The 16430-nt window shown below is 39.9% G+C and overlaps 1 long non-coding RNA gene across 1 annotated transcript in view; it reads left to right on the top strand.

The window, feature by feature from the left end:
• Positions 1-16430, top strand: part of LOC124157825 — a 180592-nt gene that overhangs the window by 32810 nt on the left and 131352 nt on the right. Inside the window, exon 3 of the long non-coding RNA XR_006864657.1 lies at positions 15080-15143. This is a non-coding gene — a long non-coding RNA (uncharacterized LOC124157825). The remainder of the gene's footprint in view (positions 1-15079; positions 15144-16430) is intronic.

The raw sequence follows: 16430 nt of genomic DNA, 5'->3' as shown, positions 1-16430 counted from the left end.
CTTTTTTTTAATTCCTTTGTCGTACATTTTTATTTTTTCCTTCTATTAAAAAAACTAGCTAAAGGTTTCTAGCCAGTAATAACATTTATTCTCTCTTGTTTATGTGGGTACCTTTTATACTCGCCGTCCGGACGGCCTCGGGTGGCGGAAGGGTAAAGTATAATAAAACGCTTAAACGCTCGCCTGCAAAATCGTAGGTCGCAGGTTCGAATCCCTCCTGGGTAGGTGGTCCATATTCAGGGTATGTGTCGTGCTTTATTAATCATTTGTTAATCATGCTTTGTTAATGGGAAGTCCTTTAAGTGCTGTTTACGGAGAAGTTGGAAATAAAATACTGCTGAACGAACAGAAATCATTTTCCTTTGTATCCATACCTTTTAGACCCTACACTTTACATCCTTTTATTTTTCATCCCTATCACCTGAAATAAATGCATTTGTCTTATTTTCAATATTACATATAGCCTCTTCAGTCCCGGAGCGTATCTACATATTTTTGGTTAATAAGATTTTAACAAACAACATTGGCGATTTCTGTGAATCATGATGCTTTTATCTGTCAGGATGCGCTGAACAAGTTACAATAGCATTTCACTCAGCCAAATGGTGAAAGGAGGAAAACTTCGTTGTATTGAATACAAAACGCCAGAACCGAGGAGGTTTAACTTTCAATTCCAGTAGAATGTTTAGGGAACTGAAAGAAATATCTTAGCTCTAGGTTTTTCAGTTATTTCGCATTGAATTACCTCTTGCTCAGAGAATATGCAAAGATATTTGACGTAGACCTTGAATACAAAATTTTGACCTGGAAAACGTGGGAAAATCTTGAATAGGTCACCCTGATTTTGCCACTGAAATGTCCCTCGTGGTTAGGCGTTTGAAGCGTACTGGTCACCATCTCTTGGGCGTCCATGTGAGGGCATTAGCGGCATGTCTATCGGATTTTCGAGGTCGCTTCGCGCCTTTTAGCTTGGCGCTGCAGTCGTCGTTTCATCGAGTTGTGTGAAACATCCGCGCGAGGGATTAGAGTGCCGTCGCTAACGACTTTTCCCGCCCGGTGTCTTTACTCACTTCGTCGCCCGCTCATGTCGGAAACGCTCAAACTCTGATCACATACGGACGACCATTCGAACGCGAGCACTTGAAAAGAAATTCACCGTCTGTTGCTATATGTTAATCTCCGAGGCTGGCGCCAACGTGGTTAGTTGAGCGGGATAAATGGATGTGGCATGAATTGAGGAGTCTAAATACTCCTATCGTTACCCGATCAATCTTCGCTCTGGATATAGTTGTTGGTACACCTGAAATCTGGTAGCTGTGAAGCATTATAACTTCAGTGTGTCCATCGGTGTTAAAAGTAAAACCACAAATAACTGATATTAATGGTTAACCTGGGTATTTAGAAAGTTTAAATATTTGTTGTCATGAAAGTTAAAGGTTATTACATAATTCTTTGTGTAGGCTTTCGCGGTGTGGCAAATATTCAGCGTATAGGTTTACGGGATTTACACCGCGAGTGTCCATCTGTGTGGACGAAAGTTCCTTCACTGACCTGAAGAAGTCAGCTGCAATGCCGGCGAAACTGCCGTCTATACAGATGGACACACGCGGTGTAAATCTCGTAAACCTCTACGCTGAATTTCTAATTAATTTTGTCTAATACCTCTCCGTCGCCGTCTTTAAAACAACCTTTTAATCCATGGCATCAGTGGCGGAGCCAGGAATTTCGTTCGGAGGGGGGGGTTCAAAACCAGAGGGGAAATTTTTGGAAAAACAGAGTACTAAGTAGAGGGATTTAAACTAATTTTAATACTTTTAATAATCGAAAAAACTTCATTTGTCAAAGAAATCTTTTGTGAATTCATAAATTTTCAATATTTTGTTTTCTTTTCGATACGCCACTGCATGGCATGATTCACTGTATTTTCAAGCAACCCCATAGAAATTTTTCTTTGATCCATTAGGTAAACCAGTATTATCGTTTTTTTCTTCTTGTTCGCTCTGGCTTTTCGGGAGAATAAATAGAGCTCAAGGACGTTGAAAGGAGAACGTCTCTGACAAACGATGTGACTTAGAAAGGCAAGGAATGGAAATGGAAGAGGTACCGTAAGGTGGCAGCAAAAACATATATCGGTAATCTTTTATGAGTGCTGCCGGTGCATAATTTAAAACTTGCGTGACGCGAGCAAGAGAATGGGACTGGCAAAAGCACTTCTGACTGAGGTTACTTGTGGAGTTTCATTTCACAGTAGTTCACCAATCGACCGGCAAATAGAAATGAACTCGGTAATTTATATCCTTTGGTTAACTTTCGTGAAAGTTTTTCGGAACAGGTAACAATGAAAGGAAAATATGATCATTTCATATATCTTTGAATTCATTGAAATCCATTTTTTATTTTAAATATCATCATTTCACGCTTTGTATATAGGAACTTTTGCAATATAGGTAGCGTATTATCAGTGGCTTGGCTAAATCTTTAGTTTACTCGGAAGAAATATAGTTATTTTCATTTTTTATTGTATTTCACATGGAAGAGCATCGTTCATTATCTCCAGAGATCTTGCTTCTCGCAATTTTTTGGTAAGTTGTTTTCATTTTTTTGTATGCAGGCTCACAAAGCTTTACCTTTCTAAACCTTAAAAATGGAAGCCGTATAAGCTTTTAAGGGGCTTAAATTTCTTTAAGCCAGTCAGCGAACCTTATAAATGACTTGCAAGGGAGTTATTGGGTTCAAAAAGTAGTCAACAGCGTAATAATACTCCACAAAGTCGGATTTTAAGGGAAAAAATTGCATTCTGTTCATTGATCTTTCCGTGCACGAGGTTGAGGAGTACCCGAGTAGAGTTGACACGCTTGGCGCGAGTTTCTGGCGTCACCAAATTATGTGCGGACGGGGTTGGACCGTCAATTTTTAGTAGCGAATTCCTCAAGAAGTAAACGACAGGTTAAAAAAACGGAAAAATACTTTTACCACTCTTTTTTTTATCAAAGTCGGCATTAAAATAAAATTAGTGAACGAGCCAATTGGAGGATAATTGTTAAGGGTAGGTTGCTCGAGGAATTTGGATCAGAGGCTATCGGGGTGCCTGAGAAAAAATTATATTACGCCGCATTTTATACCGTTCAAGACTAAAAGTAGCGGCAAAATAAGCGTAACGCATTTATGAACTGAGTTCGTGCAAGATATGTTTTTTTTCATTTACAACAAATTATTTAAAAATTTTGTACTAAACAATAACTTATCTGGAAAATAACCGCTGCCTTTACTTTCATTGACATCTCCTTAATATTTACTTTCGTGACAGATGTCCCAGTACCAGATGTGTCTTCCATACGCCTTCCTTCAGGCCTCTGTAAAGGTATTGCACATGTATACTTCCTTAGGATTATTCCATACTCTGATCCTGATCCCCCTTATCTCCTCCAACATAATCCACTCATATATGTGTAGGTGTGTGGTCGAAACCTAATACTTTGTAAGTTGAAACATCATTCTCTGACGTCGGATATCGGTAAGGAAAAAAAAAACGTGGCCTACGTTATCTTTGGGTAGCATCTGCTGAGGGGAACCCAGGAGGCATTTGGATTGGGGGTGGTAATATGGCATCGTCTGGCCAGGTGCGTGCCTCGGTGGAGTCTGCTACTACTACAGTCACCGTCGTGTTTCCGAGAAACAGTGCTGGCGGTGTTAGCGTGGCTGTACTGGGGGAAGGAGGCAATTTATGGGAGTCGGAAGGAAGGGAGAGCGACATAAACGCGTCCGTGTAATCATGAACCCCCCCACCGGGACTATCCGCCGCGCAACTACACCTTAAAAAATTCATTAAACCCGCCGCGGAGACCATCAACATCTTATAGTTCTCTTCTTCACGTGTAATGTCCCTCCCCATGGTGGAAACAGTTTCTCTCATTATAATCAAGTTAAGGTGCTCTAAGCTAAATTAATTTCCTCAGCTGTTGAGATTCGGAAATTAGTAGGAAGGGATTCAATTAGTTCAATTTTTTGCTGAAATTATGGGCATTTATGGCATTTTTTGTTGAAATCCCGTCAACGATGTCAACGATATGTACGTAGGTGTTTCGAATACGTATAAAACACAAAGGTCGAGCCCAGTAAGCGTAAATTGAGTGTACAAAGAAATAGGTTACCACGAAGGCATTACTGCTTGTAGTTACCATGAAGTCGCCAATGTTTTTTTTTGTGATAGGGCAGTTATACATATATTTCTACATGGACTGCTTGCATTTACCTTAATTCATTAATTTCAATAAATAGATATCATTTGCATATAATCATATTTTAAGATGGTGGGCATCGAAAAAAAATTTTTCCCATATTTTACTTTATTCATCATTTTGATGAATCCAATTCCAATGAAATACAACCTGAATATAAGGCTATATAAGTATAGTAGCGTCTCGTGTTTTATGTGTTTTGAGTCTCGTATATTTCTACTCCGATGAAGTGTTTTCAGAGCTGATATCTTTTTTTTTAAATTGGTCCGTGCAAGTCAAAATGGTAACTGTCGTGGAAAATAATCACCCGGGTGTGAATATTTTCCAGCTGTTCTCTTGCAATTATCCATTTTTAGACACACAACGCTCATGCCCACTCTTCTGCGTACATCTTTTTCCATATCGCTTGCTCTAACGTGCGTGTCTGCGATTTTCATATGTTCGTACGTGCTATCTTATCATGCTGAAAACGTTCACCTGATTTTCTGTCGTTGGAAGCCGAGGCACTCCCGCTGTTACGCACGTGTCTTGCAGAGCGTTGCAATCACCACTTGATTGCGAGCATGTGGGCTCGTTTCCGTCCGCCATAGACGATGTTGCCCTCAAGTCGTCGATATTCACATTTTATTCCCATTATCCGTCAGACCAGGAGTTATTGCTTATACTCAAGGATGTGGGACGTTAATTACATGGGTTGAATGCCTGCCGCGGCAAATTAAGTGAGAAATTTTGCTATACGCACAATTGTTTTAATTTTATACATTTATTAATTGTGGTTCTAGCCCAATGATCTAATGAATATGATAATGAATGATGCATTATCCCAAGAACAACCTTTGCTATATTCACACAGTACTCGTTTCATTCAATCAACCATAATTTTATGAATACTAATGCACTATTTACCATGGATTACTCATAAATGGCTGCCGTAAGTCATAGGCCAGGTAATTTAGGAGATACCTCAGAGCCTTTTACCCCATGGTTTGTCATGAGGGACTAATGAGAAAATATACCGATGCATAAACTGGCAATGGACCACAGTTTTTCTTGGAAAAATGAATCTTCTCATTTTTTCTTTAATTACTCATCCCGTCAAATTATTTATTTGACTATACACTATCTGCAATAACGAACATGAGGTTTTTTTATGCTTTTAAGTTACATTTTAGCATTAAATTTTCCTAATTTTTACTACGACTTTTATTTTAAGTCACTCTTCTATCGAGAATAGGTGATGGAAACACAGCAATAATTTCCATGAAATAATAATCGCGGGCGTGAAACTGAATGGCAAGAGAGTTAGCACACACAATCAAGCAGTGTTTCAATCACCACAATCGCGTCATTAGCGGTTGGAAAACGATCGATTTGCGAGTGAATTGGTGAACCAAAAAAGGGCCCTTCTCCCTTTCTCTCCCACACTCGCATCAGTCCAAAGTCGACGTCTGCCGTCTCGCGCGCGCGTTACGTATTTTTTTTGCTCGTTTGGCGCGGGAAAAATAATTAAGCGGGAAGCCAGCAGAGTGCGTGAGTTGCAACCCTCCTTCCTGTCTCCCCTCCCAACTCCCCCCCTTTCCTTCCACCTTCGGGTGAGCGACCAAGCGTGCACGGAGCGGGCGGAGGAGGAGGAGGATGGGGGCTACAATGCGGGCGACCGTCTGTCTCTTGTTCCTACGACGCTTTCCGCTCACCTGCAGCGCTGGCGTTCTCCTCTCGGCCCATGCCTCGATTATAGTCTCCTCAAACCCACCGCCCACGGCTGGTTTCCTCGAGGTGCATCTTTCTATTCTACCACCCCCTGCGGTGCTTACACAACGTTTCCACCCTAATATACACCCTGCACCCCTATATTATGTATCTCCTACCCTACAAACATAGTTCGCGGCCATCAGCCGTGACCTGAGCCGAGAACGAACAATATGGAAGGTATATCATGCTCATCGACTACATTCAGAGGTCTCGTTTTAAAGGTAGATTATGAGCAATTATTTTTTAACGCATTTAATAACTATTTTTGGGTGCGTAAAATAATTAATGGTTTTCTGATAATTACAATTGTAGAGTTAAGGTTTTATTTGGATTTAAATGTGCCCACATACGGAATTTGTGGTGGTCCCTTTGTCAAACCTTTCAACCCTAGAATGCGTCATGCATCCTCTCCAAATTCATTTGCTGCCTTCCCATCCTACATATTCTCAGCTATCCGCCATGATCCAACCTTGCATGGAAAATATTGTATGCTTATCATTCTCATCAATGATATTCTTCTTTTTCCCTTTGAAATTTTAAGCAGAATTGAGGGGGTGAGGAGCCAAGGGTACAAGTGATTATTTTTCTAAACAGAGTTAGGTACAGAAAATTATAGAATAAACAAATAAAAAACTTGGTGGCCTAGGGATTCGAGTGATTCTCTCTTCTGTGCTGAAATTGAGTGAAAAACCAAATGAACTACGAAATACATAGTTGATCTCGTTTGTTCTCTTTACCTTATTTCTGTACCTAACTCTGTTTGGAAACAAAAAACACTTACACCCCTTGGCTTTTCAGCACCTCAATTTAAATAGAAATTTAGCTTTATATGTCATGCTTCATGTCACGTGCAGTTTTTTGTCGTTCTGCTTATTGTTTCTACCTTCCTATTCATATATACCTACTCAGCAGTCTACGTGAGTGTATGTTTTTTTCTCAATCTCCATTTCTGATACACTTTATTCTTTCTTATATTCTTCATGATTTTTATCTCCTTAAATATGTTCGATCGTATCTGCTTTACGAACTGACTCAACAAACTCATATCCTCTTCCTGGAAACACCTCCTTTTACCACTGGCGCAAGATTTTTGTCCTGTGACAGTAAGATATTTACGCACTTGCGTTTAAATTAAACTCTTCGTGATATGTTTTTTCTTAAATAAAGCTTTTACTGGGTATTTTAATTATATGCAGGAAAAATTTTTCATAGGGGTATCTTCTCCTAAAGGAAATTTTCCTTTTAACAATATCATTCTTCTCTTGTAGGCGCATGGTGAAATGGCTATAAAATTTTTAAGGGTTAATTTTTTATGAAGCCGCTCTTTGGTAATATCAGTGCACTGGGCTCATAGTTTTGCTCCATATCAGTGGTGAAAAACCGATCTCCGTAGTAATTAGCAATCCGATAGAATATTTTGTTTACATCTTTAGAAGAGTTTATTTACATCAGTTACATTTTAGTGACGTTAAGAAGTTATTATAAAATACTCAAATTAATAGCTACATATAATTTGGGAACATTAAGAAATTCATATTCTCTCTGTCTTTGTGTATATCGTAAATTGATACATTGTCTGATTAGCGAAAGCCGCTGAACCGTAATAACTGCGATAATAACCCGCATTTGATAATTAATCAGCCTGCTTGTAATTAATTTATGTACCTGAAATCTGTTGATCGGACGATTATGTATTTATTCATTTAGCTCCTGTAAGCAACTTTAACCCTATCGCTCATCCCTTGCCAATCACCTCGTGTCCCTTGATTCAAATCAACCCCCGAAAAGGGAGGTATTATAAGAGAGAGGGGTTGGGGGCAAGATGAGAGAGGGTAAGAGTTGCGAACTGACGGAGCGAATCGGGGCCACCAGGTAGGTGAGGCATTTTGAAGGTTAAAGCGGAGGCCCTCTCACTACGGGGGTTTTGCGCGGGCCTGCGCATGCGCGTCGAGTTTACATTGTACGTAAGGGGTGCCCTTTCTGTCGCACCGACGGATCGGGAGAAGAGTGATGCGCCGCTATCCTCCCCCCCTCTTCCTCGTCCTCCCACATATCCACCCCATTTCCCTCACGACCACCTCCCCCCTCCCCCAAACCCTCCATCTTCCTCCAAGTAATTCATTTCCCCGCCGTCAGGAGCGCTCTCTGTGCCACCACCATTCTACACCTCGTGTTCGTCTTCCCCCCCTGTTCTCTCGTATCCTTCTCTCACACACACACAAACTCACATCCATTGCCTTATACCCTCTCTCTTCTCTCTCCCTTTTGCTCCCAAGGGGTTTTTAGCCGGGCGAGAGAGAGGGGTTTGAGGTGGCGCTATTTATTATTAAAGCCGAAATACGGGTCGGGCGTCTCGTCGGCGTTCGACGTCCACGTTATGCGGTGCTTTGCGAAATCACGGCTACCCGCCCCCCGATTCCTCTTCTTCTCTGGTATGGTCGCACGCGCGCCTCGTCCGCTACTTTTGGGAAACCCAAAACTCCTCTGCTCCCTACTTGCTTTCTTTTGCTCTCATTCTGCTCTCTCCGTCACAGTCACCTTCCTCCTAGAGAGCCCTCCCTCTTCTCTTCCATTAATGTGGGGACGACGAAAAGTTAAACTTTTCATCGTGTTTCAGAAGTCCGTTGAAAAGGTTTTTTGAAACCACACAGATAGAAATGTACCATGAAATTATTTTAAGACTAGTTTTGCAGTATGTTTATTCGTTTAGAACCCGAATATTTCCAATATTGCCTTAATATTTTATTCCTTATTACCTAATTAATTTTTTTCTTCTTATCTTGACCTCGTTTAATTCATGACGAAATAGTTCTCGGAGTATAGGTCAATGTATGTGATGCAAAAAAGTTTTAGCCAACGTTTCTGTTTATTTTAAACTATCATCAGGGCTTAGCTTTGTACAATGCCTTTTTTCCTTATTACCTAGAATACCTTGTCGTATATAGTTCATTTACTCATGCATTATCGGGAGGTCCTAGAATCAAGTCCTAGTGAAGCCACTCTTTCCCTCTCTCATTTTTCTCGTCTACCATCTTCCACCCTTACATCTCGCGTCCTCTTTCCATTTTGTATCGTGTGTTCATATCCCTTTCCCTCCTGTCAATACATATTGACATGTTGTCATAACTTAGACTCGACACCTGAGGTGAACATAAATTTCCTAACTGCCAAAATGGCAAAGAAAAAAAAGGACGCACCCACAAAAAGAAATACAATAGGAAGAATTTTAACTCATTTTGGCCAAGTGAAATAAATTTATTCATTCAACCGAATGTTTCAATTTTTTTTAAATTCATAATATTTAATTGTACTTGTTGCTGGAAAAGAAAGGCTGTGTAAAGGGAAATTTTTTTATTCAATGTATAATTTACTTTATATTTTTAGTGAACTTTAAATTGAGGCTTATTTTTTTCAGTGTGTAACGGTGGAAATAGCGATTATGACCGAGAACTTCATAAAAAAAGATGAATCCTAGAAATTTATTGCACTCATAAAATATGACTTACGTTGAATATTCTTTTTCTCGGGTCCTTTGTCTGACCCCTGGCGTAATCCTAATGTTTTCGAGCATCGTTAATACAACAAGAGTGAAGTAAACTATCGAGCGTTTATTTAAATGGCAATTTGTGTAATGTACTCAACAACACGGCGGTGAAAGTAACCCCAACCCTCTTTTGTATTGTCTTTATACTTTTCGTATCTCAGCTCGATATTTTCTAAGCTCTTTACTTTCTTGTGTCTACCTCCTGCATTCACTGTACGTGTACGTCTAATCACGGCCACTGGGGTTCCCTACGGAACCGAACGTACATGTTGATTGGCTTTTCGCCGGTCTGTCTTTGGATCGGACGTAACAGCGAGCCGGAGGGTGTTTATCAACCGTGTACGCTGGTATCCGGTGGTGTTTGGTTATTTCTATGGGCACTTGAATCACGCTAGGCAAATGTTGGCTCTCACTGGCTATGACATTTGCGCCATCAAAGACCAGGTGATGTTTGTGTTCAGGTCAGTCGTGGGCCATGGTGGCCGATTGGAACGATTGTTGAAGTTGTGTCGCGCGTCACTTCACAAACGTTCTGGTTTTGGGTTTTTAAATTCACACGAAGTCAAATATTGGCACATGAAGTACCGAAGTAAGCGAGCTCGTGGATGTTATTGACGACATTTTTAAATTAGAAAATCATCCTCAAAGAAAATATATACTTTATGAGTTGCTTTAACAGAGCAAATTTGCATCTCGTTCTATTTCTCGACTCTTATGTATTTTTTTATCAGATTTGTTTTAGTGTGGTAGCAATAGTTCTCATTTTTTCCCTCCTAATTCTATCGCATTAAATTCTTAAGACTTCATTTTTTTGTGCAAGAATTTGGTTTGAATCCTCGAATATCCCAGCATTATATTTATTTTCATTATTCATGTGCCCTTTAATTCGATTTTTCTTAGGAGCACGCCGAACCAGGAATAATATTATGCTTGGCAATATTAGGGAAATCCCTTTTTGAAGGTCTTTTTCATTCTGGTCAATAAAATTGAAGGCAAGCAAATTGTAAATAATTTTTTGAAGTTGTTACAATGCTTTATTGATGCCTATATCTCAGAAATTTTAATATATTATTTTATTTGAATATTCCAAATATATCTAAGTACGTATATATTTGCGGAGAATTTCTTCCAGACTTTTCAAAACTTTATTCTATGCCTACAACCACACTACATTCCACCATAACTAGGTCATCGATATTGTTTTTGCAGTGGAAGTTGTATTGTATATACAACGAAAAAATACTCTGTCTTGGTGGAGAACGACAGGAAATACCGAATACCCACTTGAAGTCCGAAAGATATTATTCATCTAAATAGATGTAAATATCGGTAGTAATTTTCCACCCTGTTTCATTCGCTCAGTCGGTTTCAAAGTTTATATGCCATTATTAAGAGAGACAGTTCTTGATAATAACGTGTAGGTAAACGTTGGAGCGAATAAAATATTGTTGAAAATTACTGCGGCTGTTTGCATGTTATTACAATGAATCTCCACGAAGTGAACTCGTCAACAATGCTGATTTGTGAATGAAAAACTTTGCTGTTTCTACAATTTGGAACTTTATTTTCCTGACTAGTTTCGATATACTGTATCATATTCATAGGACTAGCAGTACAAATAGCGTTGCTGTGGGTTATATACCAAAAAAGGGGGGGCAAAGAGTGGAAGGGGTGGGGACAATGGATCTAATATCAATCATATATTCCCTATGCACGGGCTGTCGGCGCCTTTTTGAGATTTACAGCTGTCTAAATTGGTGGAATTTGCACCCATGATTGAGTTTGCTTAGTGTGATCCAATCCGGCTTTTATGAGAGGGTTGAGATAAATATAAACGGGTTAGAACCGCGGAGGGATGCGGCCCGCGGTGTTCACAGCCGTGCGGGAGATGTGGGAGGACTTTTGGGAGTATAGGATCAACCGGAATTCGAGTCGGGATTCCGAGCGGTGGTGAGTGCAAAGCGGCTGGAGATCGGTGGCGTAACGTGAGGAAAGCCCTACCGCTTTGGTTTATACATCTCCCATCCCTTCCCTCTCTCTCTCTCTCTCTCTCTCTCTCTCTCCCTCTCTCTGCTGGAACGTGTGCAGTAGTTCTCTTCGCCGTTCCTCCATTCCTCTTGGGAATAAGAATTTTAGGATAAACGTGTGGCGAGCGAGTTCCTATTTTATTTTTATTTTTTTTTACCATCCCCTCTACCTCCGAATCATATCTCCCGATCTCCGAAAAATCAGATTTTCCTCATCTCGAAATCAGATTCGATTCAGAGGCCAGGAAGAAGGGACTTGGGAGGAGGAGGAGGAGGAGTAAAAGCGATGTTTTTCGCTTCGCCAGCTCCTCATTCCACAGTTCCATTCCTTCTCTACGGTTCCCTCACCCCCTCTGTTTTACCTTACCTCCCACCCTTACCGTTCCCCTCACCTGACCACGTCACATCTAATCACATTAAGGGAGTTCCCACCGCAAAACGATGTGGGTGAATGTCGATTTCGTTTTACTTCAAGTGGCCCCTGAAAAAATGTGTTCTGTAACTGTTTATGGCAATATATATTCCTTCCTTTTCACGGTACCCGAACTTATCTTCCTTTAGTCCATATTGAATCTCACGGTGTTGAATGCGGGAGTCGGTTGAAAGTCAGGGAAAATATTATTTGCGTGAAATGAATGATATGTTATTCGTAAAACGTTCGCATGTTGATTAAAATTATGTGTAATATAACCATACAACAGTGCGATTTTCGTTTGCTTATTCGGTATTTCAGAACCGTAGATGTACATATATAATTAATATTTGAAACAATAGACACTTCGAAATGTTCCTCGACGAGGTAAATAATATAAAAAACCCCATGTTGGGCAGAATTACAGTACACAAAAAAAGATAAAAAAACACTCACAGTACTAAATTTTCGGTGTAAAAAAATTAAGTACTGTGAGTGTTTTTTATCCTTTTTTTTGTGTACTGTGATTCTGCCCAACCTGGGTTTTTTATGTTATTAATATTTGAAATATGTATCATCAAGTTGAAGTTATCATAATGTTGAAAGGTGCTGAAAAAAACAACAAAGTGGCTGATAACATAATTGAATTGAGCCATAAGACCGCTTTCTGAGAGGCACATAAATTTCCTCTCTGATGCATCCGCAGTCAATGAAAGGGCTCTTTTCTCAGAATTTCTTCAGAGTTTTGCTCTCATTGCATTTTTATCGCTTTTTGTGATGCAATTTTTTCTGCTCCTCGACATGCCCCAGAATTTTCTTTTCTCTGGAGTATCCTTTATTATGCCGGCCTCGATGGTGGCGGGGTGAAGTCCCCGGCTACTAATCGAGGGGTTACGGGATCGAATCCCGCCTGGGTGGGTTGTCGCACCATCCAGGGTTGAATGTATGTGTATGTGCACCAGCGTAATTGTTAAAGAAGACTTCATTGTCCTTTTCGGTTTTTTAAAAAAAACGAAATTATAATCATAACTGTAATGGGGTCTACGCGGTGTATTGTATATGTCCATTTATGTAAAAATATAATTGGTGTTTCTACAAGGGTGTCCCATCGGTTTTGTACTTCCATTCCATGTGGTGACGAAAGTTCGGTTCGCGAGTCATTCGAATTCATGGAGTTGAGTCAGTTGTTTGTGGTTAGTTCGGAGACTGAGTTTCGACGCCCCTTTCTCTCAACCACCGCGCTGCCGCGCAAGAATACCGTTTCCACTGAAGTAACTCCCATTTGATTTATGGCAGAATGAAAGGGAAATGTAACAAATGTGATTTCCGCCACCGCACCTTTTTCGGTTCGTGGAATTTTTTTCCCCTTTCGCTGTGGATACGGTGTTTTTGGAGGGATTTTTAGGTGACAAAACACGTCCCTCACTTTGAGCGCGTATTCTGCCGCTGCCGTTGCCTGTGGGTGTACTTGTTTCTGGCTCTCCTTTCCACAGACTATATGAAAGATAAACGGTCAGCATCATAATGATTATTCTCCTTTAAACATCCATAGTCCCTAATCTATGAAAAGCACGGCGAATTTCCAAAATTGAGAAAATTCATACGCGAAATTCAAACTGTTGGATTTGAGTTGAATTATTAAGAATGTCGTATTAATTTTCCTGGCCAGTTATTATAAGACCACAGGATGATAAAATCATTGTCAATATAAGATTTTTTTATATCCTAGCATGCAACTTCGTATCTAATTAATGACAACGGCCATCCGGTGATAAAAGACGTGCAGTAAACTGATCCGGTGAAAATACTTTTATTATTTGATATTTGAGCCTTAGCTTATGGTAATTGGCCTATACTTTGAGCACTAAATATAACCGATTCAACTTCTATCACTTATTCGCCTGAAAAAAAAGTTTTCAAGTTTGCTTGGAGCGTTGACTTTCATACAACTTTCAACTGGATATCACCCAGATAATTGATTAGCGACTCCATTGGAATATTTTTTACCACCGGCGGTAAACCACAGTTCTCGGAAATTGAAGCCAATTCTGTGGCCTAATATACGCCATTTTTTGTACTCTCGCTTAGCATTTCGTAGTATCTGTTTTACTTTTGGTTGGCGCTCAGGATAGTATATTGCCTCTGCATACCCGACTAGTTCGACTGACTCTCTCCCTTTTAGAGACGAGAATCGTGATCATTTCTTGGGAGAGACCGTTAGACCTGCAGCGACGGAGGGTGGGGGCGACCGACGCTACCGGGTGTCAATCGTGAGGACACGAAATTTCAATCTTCCGTGCGTTATGAACGGGACGACGGAATTGGAAAGGGGAAGAAAAGAGAGGTGGAAAATGGTATCTCTCCATCTCCCATAACTGTAGGTCCAAGAAGCGTAGGATGCGGGTGAGAATGGGAACTGTCGGCAGTCCGTCGTTTTCTTGTATTAAGGACTCTCATCCCTATCACTCCAAAGGTGGGTGTAAGCCCTACGACACGTGCTTACATCTCCGTGGCTTGACATAGTGGACGAACATGACCCCTGCGCATGCGCAGTCTTTTAAGCGTTTCTCTCCGACTCATGCATCATGTTTCCGGCTATTGTAACTGCCTCAGATATGAAATCATGCTCTTATATTTATAACTTCATCATAATTGTGCTAGTAATTGGGAGTTTTCGCTGAAAAGCATTGTGTCATCATACTCCTCGAAAGATTTACATGGGATTTATTTATAGATTCAATTCGAGAAAGATTTGAAAGATGTCTTATAAGATGTTTATCTTAGGAAAAGGTATTCAAATGATCATTTGAAAAAGTTCATTTTATGAATAAAATGGTTTTTTTGGTATAACGTATTCTAATATTGCTCTCATCTATCCTTTAATTTGGTTTTTATTCGCATCATCACCTACAACTCTTTGTGATTCGGCTCATCTATTAATTACTTGATCGTATGCATATCACACTTACTTTTTAGCATTACATTAATTTTAATTAACTATTTTAATATATCTATAAAATTAAAGTAGTGTATCCTTGCATTTATTGTTCTTAACAGGAAATGGTCTTAAAATCATTCCCCTAATCTCTCATTTTGATTATTTCAGGTTTCCTGATCACTGAATTTGCACGGAGTCTCATCTTTCCTGGAGTGTCCTATGTTCTCAAAAGGTAAGCATCTATTTATCAATTCACATATTATTCTTATACAGTTGAGTTTTTACTATGCATTAATAATAATACTAATAATTTCTTCACGAACTCTTAGAGTCTATGTGGCAAAAGTTTGAATATACGTCCAAAAAACTCTAGATTCGACTCACGAGAGTATTAGAATATTCCAGCGCCATTATGATCCCGTGAGTTCTAAATTTTATTGAAATGATCGCAGTTTAATGTCGTAAAATTATATGACCAATTTGTCGCTAATCTACATTTCATCACTCCTGTTTTGTATTCCATTTGTAGTGTTAATTCTTCTCATAGAATTCAGCATGATGCTAGTTCAGTTAACGGTCCACTTGGTTTAAAATTAAAAAAATTTTATCTCGCTGAACTAGGTAGCAGCTATCTGTTTTAGTTTCCAAATTTAACCACAGGTTGGACCCAATACGTGTTTACTGCATCCGATTCTGCGCTACTGAAGGCTGTGTACGCACTGAAATGCGAGAACGCGAGCGCTGACTCTGTTTGCGTCCTTGTTTACGAAATCCTCGTATTTAGGTCTTGATCATTTGGATAGTATAGCCATAGCCCGACAAATAGGAAGACATCGAATCTAACTTGGGTAGGTTGAAGTCATAAAGTTATTGTTTTTCAAGTGAATTTATGGAAATATTTCAAAATCAGTGTAAAAGTACGCTCGTAAATAAGCATTATTTCATTAATATTACACTTCAAAATGTTTACCGTCATTGCATCTTATAGTAATTTACTGAGGAGAAAAGTGATGCTGAATACGTTACAGATAAGAAATATTTGCTGAGAATAGGCGAGGAAGGCAACAGTGTAAGTGAATAAAATAACATAAATGGGTCTAACGCCGAAATGGAGAAAGATGCTAGACGATAAGGGGCACTGGTGGTTTAATCAGAAAATTTTGTTAATCTTTTATTCCTGTATTAAATTGAAGTATAAAGACAACTAGTATAATCTCGTCGTTTCCCGGGGAATGTCGTCTTGTAGTTCAACTCGGACTGTCCACCTACAAGATACTAAGACTACTGTCGCCAGGTGTCATCCAATGGTGCTATAATACGAATATGAAAGGGAGCTATGACCAACGTGCGTGGTAACGGCAACGCAGCATAAAATCCATACGTGAAAGCGTAGCTTAAGATACGCGCGTTGGAATCGGGGTAAAGAGAGAGACTTGCGTCCAGAGAGGGCCACGCGGTCGTGGCGGTCGCTGAGGGCGCTATGGCGCCAGTCTCGAACGCATCGGTGATCCGCGCTTCA

The sequence above is a fragment of the Ischnura elegans genome, chromosome 4 (genome assembly GCF_921293095.1).
Source record: "Ischnura elegans chromosome 4, ioIscEleg1.1, whole genome shotgun sequence".
Taxonomy (NCBI): Eukaryota; Metazoa; Arthropoda; class Insecta; order Odonata; family Coenagrionidae; genus Ischnura; species Ischnura elegans.
Note: the sequence above shows the minus strand (reverse complement) of the source record. Positions and strands in the feature narration are given on the sequence as shown.